The following is a 10,843-nucleotide window of genomic DNA, read 5'->3' as shown; positions in this document are numbered from 1 at the left end:
ACAAAAGGAGTCCATTCAAGTACTGAGGAGCTAAACCATGTAGGGCTTTATAGGTAATAAGCAAGATTTTAAAGTTAACGCGATGCTTTATAGGTAACCAGTGCAAGGTTGACAGAAACGGGCTAATTTGTTCATACTTTTTTGTACGTGTAAGAACTCGAGCTGCCGCGTTTTGGACCAGTTGGAGTTTTTGTAATAAGCCTGCAGGGCAACCACCTAACAGTGCATTACAGTAATCTAGTCTTGATGTCATGAATGCATGAATTAACTTCTCTGCATCTGACATTGACAGCATATGACGTAGTTTAGATATATTCTTAAAATGGAAAAACGCAATTTTACAGGTGTTGGCGACGTGGCTATCAAATGACAGATTACTATCGAATAGAACGCCAAGATTCTTTGCTGACGACGAGGGTTTTATGGAACATCCGTCAATAGTTAAGCAGTATTCTTGGTTGTTACTTATAGCAGTTTTCAGTCCGATAAGTAATACTTCTGTTTTGGCCGAGTTCAGTAATAAAAAGTTGTTACTCATCCAGTTTTTTATATCGACTATGCATTCCATTATTCTATGGAACTGCTGTGTTTCATGAGGCTTCGAGGAAATATAAAGTTGAGTATCATCAGCATCACAGTGAAAGCTAACTCCGTGTCTCTTTATTATATCTCCTAGAGGTAGCATGTATAATGCGAAGAGCAGAGGCCCTAAGACTGAGCCCTGTTGTACACCGTACTGGACTTGCGATTTGCGTGACACCTCATTGTTTATTGCTACAAATTGAAAACGGTCGGATAAATAAGATTTAAACCATTTCAAAGCTATTCCTTTAATGCTGACGTAATTTTCGAGTCTATGTAGGAGTGTGCTGTGGTCAATGGTATCGAATGCAGCACTACGGTCTAGCAGCACCAATAACGAGATACAACCTCGGTCAGACGCCAAAAGCAGATCATTTGTAACTCTGATCAAAGCAGTCTCTGTACTGTGACATGCTCTAAATCCAGACTGGAATTCTTCATTGATGTCATTCCTTTGGCGAAAGGAGCATAATTGAGTTGAAACTACTTTTTCCAGAACTTTACATATGAAAGGTAGATTCGATATAGGCCTGTAGTTCCCTAGTTCTCTAGGGTCGAGTTGGGTTTTTTTGACAAGGGGCCTTATAACAGCCACCTTATATGCTTTAGACACATGTCCTAATGTCAGAGATGAGTTAATGAGTTAATGCCAAGAATAGGATCTATAATTTCTGGGAACATCTCTTTCAGTAGATTTGTAGGTATAGGGTCTAGCATGCATGTTGTTGATTTCGATGATCTAATGATTTTAGACAGCTCATCGTGATTTACGGTATAAAATAATTGCATTATCTCCTTAGAGGCGCTGTAGTTAGTTTGTTCAGCGGGTTTCACTACTGATTGCATTGTTATAATTTTTTCTCTAATATCTTGGATTTTATATGTGAAGTAGTTAATAAATTCATCACTGCTATGCTGATATACAGGATCAGAAGTCACTGACGATTTATTTTTTGTTAATTTAGCCACTGTGTTAAATAAAAACCTAGGGTTGTGCTGGTTTTCTTCTATTAGTGATGAAAAGTAGGCGGATCTAGAAGTTTTTAGGGCTTTCCTGTATTTCGAATACCATCCTTCCATGCTGTACAAAATACCTCTAATTTAGTTTTCTTAAAGTTGCGCTCCATTTTTCGGGCCGCTTTCTTTAGAGCCTGAGTGTGTTCATTATACCACGGTGTGGGACTGCCGTTTTTAAACTTCTTTAAACGTAGAGGAGCAACTGTGTCTAGCGTTACTGAGAAGGTGGAATTAAAATTTTCAATGGTAGTGTCAAGACCTTCAACGTTATTTCTCATGCTAGCCATTTGAGACAATTCGGGCAGATTATCGAGAAACGCATCTTTGGTAGTTGAAGTTATTGTTCTACCATATTTGTAACAATGAGTTTTATTTGCAGCCGTAGGCCAGTGAAGCAAACATAATACCAGATAATGATCCGAAATGTCTTCACTCTGCTGAAGGATTTTAACGTCGTCCACATTTATACCGTAAGACAGTATTAAATCTAAAGTATGATTACGAAGGTGAGTGGGTCCTGACACATGTTGACTAATGCCCATGGAGTTAAGAGTGTCTTTGAAAGCCATTCCTAAGGCATCTGTAACGTTATCTACGTGGATGTTAAAGTCACCAACGACAAGGAGTCTATCTGCGGCCAGTACTAGTTCTGATAAGAACCCACCAAATTCTTTAATAAAATCTGTGTGGTGCCCTGGAGGCCTATATACAATAGCTAGAATCAATTTAAAAAGAGTTTTATCTTTAGTATTAGGTGTTGAAACATGAAGAACCATGACTTCAAAAGAATTATATTTAGAGTTCGACTTCTGGGAAATGCTAAGAGAGTTATTGTAAAGTGCTGCGACACCTCCCCCTCTGCCTTTTAGACGAGGCTCGTGTTTATAATAATAATCTTGGGGGACAGATTCATTTAAAGCAATATAATCATCTGGTTTTAGCCATGTTTCTGTCAAACAGAGCATGTCTATTTTATGATCTGTTATCATATCGTTAACAAAAAGTGCTTTATTAGAGAGAGATCTAATATTTAGCAATCCGAGTCGTAACAGTTGATTATCTGTATTTTGTTCATGTTTAGTTTGTTTAACGTTTATTAAATTACTTTCAAGAGGTTTACGCATTATTTTATGTTTGCTAATCCGGGGGACAGACACAGTCTCTATTTTGTGATGTTTGGGAGAACGGATTACTACATGTTGTACAGCTCTACCATCAGGTCAGGCCATGAACTGCATCCTGCTCGCTGTGGTAACCTTGGAACAATGAGACAAGACTGGCTGAGAGTAGAGTACTGTTCTGTACTCTTTGATACAACAAGTACATCAGTTGTGTTTTTGGTTCCGGTTGATCTAACTAATGCAGCCTAAACCCTCAGAAGATTTATATTATGGAAGAGTAGTGTATGCAAGATTAAAAAGATGCGTCTTTAGTCTAGATTTAAACTGACAGAGTGTGTCTGCCTCCCGGACAGTGCAGGGAAGACTATTCCAAAGTTTAGGCGCTAGATAGGAAAAGGATCTACGGATTACGGATAAAAAGGATTACGAAGGTGAGTGGGTCCTGACACATGTTGACTAACGCCCATGGAGTTAAGAGTGTCTTTGAAAGCCATTCCTAAGGCATCTCTATCGTTATCTACATGGATGTTAAAGTCACCAACGACAAGGACTCTATCTGCGGCCAGTACTAGTTCTGATAAGAACCCACCAAATTCTTTAATAAAATCTGTGTGGTGCCCTGGAGGCCTATATACAATAGCTAAAATAAATTTTAAAAATGTTTATCTTTAGTATTAGGTGTTGAAACATGAAGTACCATGACTTCAAAAGAATTATATTTAGAGTTAGACTTCTGGGAAATGCTAAAACAGTTATTGTAAAGTGCTGCGACACCTCCCCATCTGCCTTTTAGACGAGGCTCTTGTTTATAATAATAATCTTGGGGGACAGATTCATTTAAAGTAATATAATCATCTGGTTTTAGCCATGTTTCTGTCTAACAGAGCATGTCTATTTTATGATCTGTTATCATATCGTTAAAAAAAGTGCTTTATTAGAGAGAGATCTAATATTTAGCAATCCAAGTCGTAATAGTTGATTATCTGTATTTTGTTCATTTTTAATTTGTTTAACGTTTATTAAATTACTTTCAAGAGTTTTACGCATTATTTTATGTTTGCTAATCCGGGGGACAGATACAGTCTCTATTTTGTGATGTTTGGGAGAACGGATTATTACATGTTGTACATTTTGTGTATTCTGCGACGTGAGACGGCAAGCAGACAGTTGGTTAAGCCATTCTGTCTGCTCCCTGACCTGGGCCCCAGCGAGTCAATGTTTAGCAGTAGCATTATTAAGACTTTTTGCCATATTTCTAGACAGGATGGAGGCCCCAGCCCAGGAGGGATGGAGACCATCTTGTTTCAACAGGTCAGGTCTGCCCTCAAAACTCATCCAGTTATTTATAAAAACTATATCATTATGCAGGCACCACTCAGACAACCAGCCATTTAGTGATGATAAATCTGCTATAAATCTCATCACCACGATAAGCAGTGAAGGGGCCAGAGAATATTACAGTGTCAACCTGTTCGAGACTGTAATCGGAACGGTCGAGTGATGTTTTGTCCTGCGACTACGTCGTCTCCGGAACCGAGCTGTGTGCGCTAATGCTGCTCGCATCCAAAGTGTTTTCTATGGTCCTTACACTCTTACTATCCTCAGATAAAGATTGGATGCAAGACTCTAATTCTAAGATCTTCTGTGTCAGCCTAACTATTTCCCTGCAATTATCGCATATAAAACCCTCGCAGCTGACAGAGAAGGCTAAGCTAAACATATGACATGAGGTGCAAGTAACAATAATAGGAATAGAAGCCATAACTCACCAGGTTTGAAGTGCAATTCCAACTTACCAAGGTTTCTCAGTGAATAGTAGTATACTCGCTTAAAAAGAGAAACAGTTAGCACACAAGACAAACCAGAGGCAAGATGATATTCCACAGTGTAAACAGAAAGCAAGCTAACAAGCTATTGCTATGCTAACGGCGTTAAGTTAATTATCACTTTTGGTTTAGAACATCCAGCTGTTCATTTCATCAATGCACTGGCAAAGAGAGTCAATAGGCCTGTAGTCATTGGGTGAGAGGGCTAGGTAGATCTGAGTGTCATCTGCATAGCTGTGGTAGGAAATTTGGTACTTTTTCATTATTTGGCCAAGTGGGAGCATATACAAATTGAAGAGGAGTGGAGCAAGAATCGAGCCCTGTGGAACACCACAACTCATGGGTGTCCAGTCAGATTTATGGTTGCCTATGTTCACATAGTAACCTCTCCCTTTAAGGTATGACCCGAACCATTTAAGTACCAACCCAGAAAGCCCTTACCAGTTTTCCAGTATATGTAAAAGTATGGTGTGATCTACCATGTCAAAGCCACAAAATACCAGAACTGATATTTTGCCTGAATCAGAATTCAATCGAATATCATTTATTATCTTTATGAGCACTCTCTGTGCTGTGATGCTGACTGAAACCAGACTGATAATTTGGTCAGCTGATTGAAGACAACCTTTTCAATGATCTTGCCTATAAAGTAAGATTTGATATTGGTCTGTAGTTAGACAGTAAGGTTTTGTCTAGATTGCTCTGTTTTAGTAGATGTTTGACAACTGCAGTTTGTCTTGGGCCTGTAACAAATTCTCCATAGATAGCCCCCCCAATGTATGCAGTTTCGCTGTCAGGTCCAGCACATATTGAATTTCATTATGGCTATCTGACGGCCCATCCTCCCAAACTTCTCTCAGGACGTCCAACACCCCACGGGGCTGACGTCCGTACAGAAGCTCAAAGGTGGAAACCCCCCCGCACAGCAAACAGGAGAGGTTCCAGCCATTTATCCCAATTTTTGGCGATTTCCGAATCATCGTTTTTAACGTGCGGTTAAAACGTTCAACCAAACCGTCTGCTTGCAGATGATAGATGTGAATAGATAGATAGAATTTGTGACATAAATGCCGTCCCTTGATAAGTGACAATTTTCTTCGGGATTCCCACTCGGGATTTTAAACTCAACTCAACTCAACTCAACTTTATTTATATAGCGCTTTTACAATTTTCATTGTTACAAAGCAGCTGCACATGAGACACATTGACTACAAGCAAAACAATCAAAGTTGTACCTGCAAAAACAAGAAAAGGTTGAAAACACAGAAGACAGACACACCCACACACAAAACACTCCACACACACAACACGCACACGCACCAACACACACAGACACAGAGACACACACACACACACGGATGCGCACGCACACACACACAACACACACACACACACACACGTACGTACACAGACAAGTACGCACACACACACACACGCTCAGTGAGAGCACACATTTAGGATAAAGGAGAGAGAAGCACAGGTCAAATATAACAGATAATAAATTCCTATATGCAATATTATTTAAGTAAAACTTTAAAATTTTAAACGAAAAAGGGCATCACCCACTGCCTCTGGGTAGTGTGTTGCATAATCCACGAGCACTAATGCAAATCGATGCCCACTCGCAGATCGTTCTAGAGGTCCGACGAGATCCATACCAACCCTTTCGAAGTGGCTCTGAATTACAGGAAGGGGGCCTTAGGGGAGGCAGGCGGATTTACTACTTGACATTCACGACAAGGTGCACACTAACGGCGCACATTCTCGTGGATGACCGGCCAAAAAAATAGGTAGTGAGACAATTTTACATCCCTGTCTGTCCGCCATAGGTTTACAGTGGGGCGTTTGGAAAAGCATCTCCCGGCATCTCACTCGATTTAATCGGCTTTTATCAATACCCTCGGGCTGAATCAGGCTTTGATGTATTGGTTACACCCCGAATCCACCAGAGCCTGATACGTACCCCCCTTAATACTCACAGGTACTTGGTACACACCAGCCTGATCGGGGGCAGCCGACAGGATGTCCAGTACCCGGATCAGCGCTCCCACCTCCATCACCAGACACCTGTCCAGAGAAAATGGGCTCGCTGTGGAACCAGGCGGGGCTCTCGGGCCCACGGGAGACTCAGCAAGCGACCCACTCTGTCCTCGGGCGGAACTTGTGGAGGGACATTGGGACGTGACCTAGGTAAAGCGACAGGACAAGAAAGAGAAGAAACCACATCGGCGACATCGGCCAGTGGCATTGCACCCACTCCGCAGTCTTCCTCGGCAGACATGCAATAAACTGCTCAAGCACCACCCGGTCGATGATTCGCTCAGCATCACATCCCCCGGCCAGCAGCCATCAGTGGCACGTGTCCCGGAGCTGTTAAGCCATGACGAAGGGCTGACCACTCTCGCCCAGACCCAGCGAGCGAAAGCGCTGGCGATGCTGCTCTGGGCTGCTCTCTCAGAATGGCTCTTTTCAGGTCGTCGTAGGACATGAGATTCTGAACGGGCAGTTGTTGAGCTGCTACCTGGGCTTCCCCCAACAGCAGGGGAATGTGGCGCACCAGCCAGTGGCCAGACTTTTTTTTGCCAGCCAGCGCCATTTTTTATTATTTTCAGTTAAAATTTGATGGCTCTCAGAAAGTACATTTTCTGAGTATATGGACAAACAACATACCAAATAAAAGAACAGAGTCTCTGCTTTTAAACAACAAGAAAAACGTTTCCTTCTATTTTCATTTGTTCTTTTTTATCACCTCTTAAAGGGCACATATTTTGCAAAATTCACTTTTATAATGTGTTAAAACATTAATACGTGTCCACAGTGTCTGTAAACAAGCAGTCTAAACAGTTAAAAATGTGCTCACTCCTTTTTTAATAATTTGTGTAATTCAAAAACCCTGCTAGTAAGAGCAAAGATTTGAATTCTGCCGTTAATGTCATCACTCAACGGCAAAGCCCGCCCAGCAGTGGTGAAGATCTGCCCTATTTGCTTAGACACAGTCCCATGTGGGAAGTACAACAGTCGCCATCGTTAGAACGTCACTGGAGATGCACAATGTCTGAGCCACGGAGGCACTACAGTTGTTCTGTATTAGGATGTACCGACCAGCATAACTGTCTCCATAGACTCCCGCAAGCTGAGTTATAGAAAACAGCATGGTTAAATTTCATTTATGAAGGCAATGTCCCGCTGAGAATCGGTAAAGTATTTCATGTTTCCGCCAATCATTTCACGCCGGACTGCTTCACGAATGAGGGCCAGTACAACGCTGGACTTTCAACGAGGTTGCTGCTGAAACGGGAGCAATACCAACACTTCGTGCCCTGTCCTCATATCCAGCAGAAGCAGTAACGTTAAGTATCACACCTCATATTGTTGCTGATTAGTCTTTCAAAATTGCCACTCTTAATGGGCTTGTTATCGCGCTATATTGGTAATGTTGCTAACAATAGAAGTACAGCATCTAACTGTATTTATTGACGCTGCCCTCACATGCTGTCGGGCTTATCGTAAACAATACGTAATGTAAGTGTGACAGTACATGATAGAACAACGTTGAAAGCGTAGTATAACTGTAGTAACGCTAAACTATACCTGCTCGACCTCTATGCAGCATTTATTATCTGGCTCTGTAGTCATTTTACTGCAATTCCCACACGAGCACCTGCACAGCGATTTATACATTATCATGACGGACCATGCTAATGCTTATCGATCACTTGAAGAACGTTGATTTCACAATAACTGCAAAATTACAACTAACCATTCTGAAACGTCCTCTTCAATTCTTAAGGTTGTCACTTCGTGTGTCTCTCCATCAGTGTCAGACTATGGTTCGTACATATAGGGCTGAACACCACTAACAATTACTGACATTTTGATGTTTTGTTTTGGCCGGTACGCATCAGCACGAGTTCCTGAAACTCCGCCCTCCTCTGGAGAGGTGGCTGGGACGAAAAACTCATTAACATTTAAAGAGATACAAGCAAAATAGGTGCGTTTTTACACACACTCAAAAACGGGCAACTTCAACATTCTATAATAAATGATTCGCTGGGTATTTTGAGCTAAAACTTCACATAAGTTAACTTTAAGTTGTGTGCTTTGAGGAAAAAGAAAAATAATTGTTGCAAAAGTCAAATTGTGCATAGTTGTGCATTGGGAAATAGAAGGAATTGCCTAGGGCCCCCAAATCACTAAATCCGCCCCTCATTATAATACCATGTATTATGTCTTTATTTTATTATTTCTCTTTACTACAGCAACCACAGCCTAAATGTGTGTACAGCTGCTTTGCAACATTGCAAAATTATGAAAAGTGCTATAAAATTTATATAGAATTAAATAAATAAATACTCATTGTACAGTGTATGAATTGTATAGTGGGTTTGCCTTTTTGTGTATATAATCTGCTGTTTAATATTTAATTTAAAAAAAACTCAGTATGGGGGCACCACCAGTATGTGTGTGGTAGAAGTGTGTGCATGTTTACCTGTATAAACTTGTTTTTTCAGGTAGGTTTCCATGTATTAAAAAGGAAAAGTTAAGTGTTGTTTATTCCTCATTTTCATGGGCGGTGAGTCGTCTTGACAGATTCTCTTAATTGTGATGTGACTTTAGTTACTGCCAACTGCATGCCCTTGGACTTAGTTAAGCATGATCGAGGTTCTCTTGAATGAGGAAACCAATTAATAAAACATGCTCACATCATTATTCGTAACCACGATCAGGGCCGTCGTCTGCAGGATTTTAGAAATACAGAGGTCCAAAAACTACGGAGCCCTCTTGATTACCTGTGGGAGAGAAAAAAAACTTAATCACAGGCGGGCTGTACCAAAAAAATGAATTTCTTGATCTGAATATGTGCATTTTGAGTGCAAATTAGATAACAATAGCTAAAACCATGTCTGTCTTTTCATGTTTACAGGGGTGGACTGAGTGTAAAAAGTGGCCCTGCCCTGGAGCGGCCTACAAAACCAAGCACAACAACGCACTGATGCACAAACCATTCTATAGCACTATAATTCATAAATATTAATGTTTTTAAGACCTTTCATGCCACGTTGCAAAGTCAATAAAACATTTAACAGCAAAGGCCAGTACAGTCTAAGCAACAAATTGAAATCAAAATGAAATAAAAGCCTGCATAAACATGTCAATGTAATATAAGGAAATGTATTTAAACTGACCATGACATGGTGTAACTAGACTTTGCTAACAAATATTGTTTTACAGCTATGAAGTCCAAAATCAACATTATGACTGATTACACTATCAGTGAAGAAAGTAAACACATGGTCAACTGATATTTTTATACATATATTACCAGATGGAAATACAATATCTTTCTTGACAGAACATTTTGGTTTGGAATGACATATATACAGTAGGTAATCGAGTGATAACAGAACTTCCATTTTTCAGAACTATCCCACATAGACATCAAATTACAAGAATTAAAGAACGAGAACTAATTTAAAAGTGATAGGTTTTAAATGTTTACAAATAATAAAGCTAGTTTTTACCACAACCTAAATAGACCTGAATCAAAGCATAGATATTAATATTGGTCAAAGCCACGCGCTTCAGCATAAACTAGTAAAGGTCTGTTCATGTTTCTATCTCACACTGATATTAAACGCGTAAAAATATTCTGGGCGTCTTTTAGTTTGCGTCACAGTTTAAACTACCGCCTTCTTTCATTTGATTGGACAGTAATCCTCGCCTCCCTTAATTTGATTGGCCAACTCAATCTGATTGACACTTAAGGCATCTGTTAGAAAGCTGAGGCAGACCAGATCTGAGATCAGTTATCTAAGCGTTTTCTACAATATTGGCAGCACTCAATGGTGGGTACGGCCATGACCACGATATATTTCATGTGCGGGGCTCGTATGTGTACACCCTACAGAATCACTACTGTAAAAGACAAAGTAGTCTGACTCCGGGAAGAAACGATACTGCTTCGACGACCACTTCCGCGTGATAAAGGTCTATAAAGTAAAATTACATAGTTTTGATTTAGAAAAAAACGAATTATAATTTAAACAATTGTTTCTGGGAGATTAAAGATTACACTCAGCAACCGCCCCTTACAGCACTCAATATTTCTGCTCATTGCCATTCTACTCTCTTCTATTTCAATTGGTCCGCTTCTCGTTTGATGGTTGAATAAAAGTCCCATTAGTCTTTATTTTACTTCATATATTTTATTCTTAGATTTTAAAAGTGTTTTATTGTTTAACAATTTGAAAATCTAAGTGTCACGTATCGTTCTATTTATTTCTGTTTACATTTAAT

Source organism: Triplophysa rosa, linkage group LG17 (genome assembly GCF_024868665.1).
Source record: "Triplophysa rosa linkage group LG17, Trosa_1v2, whole genome shotgun sequence".
Lineage (NCBI taxonomy): Eukaryota > Metazoa > Chordata > Actinopteri > Cypriniformes > Nemacheilidae > Triplophysa > Triplophysa rosa.
Note: the sequence above shows the minus strand (reverse complement) of the source record.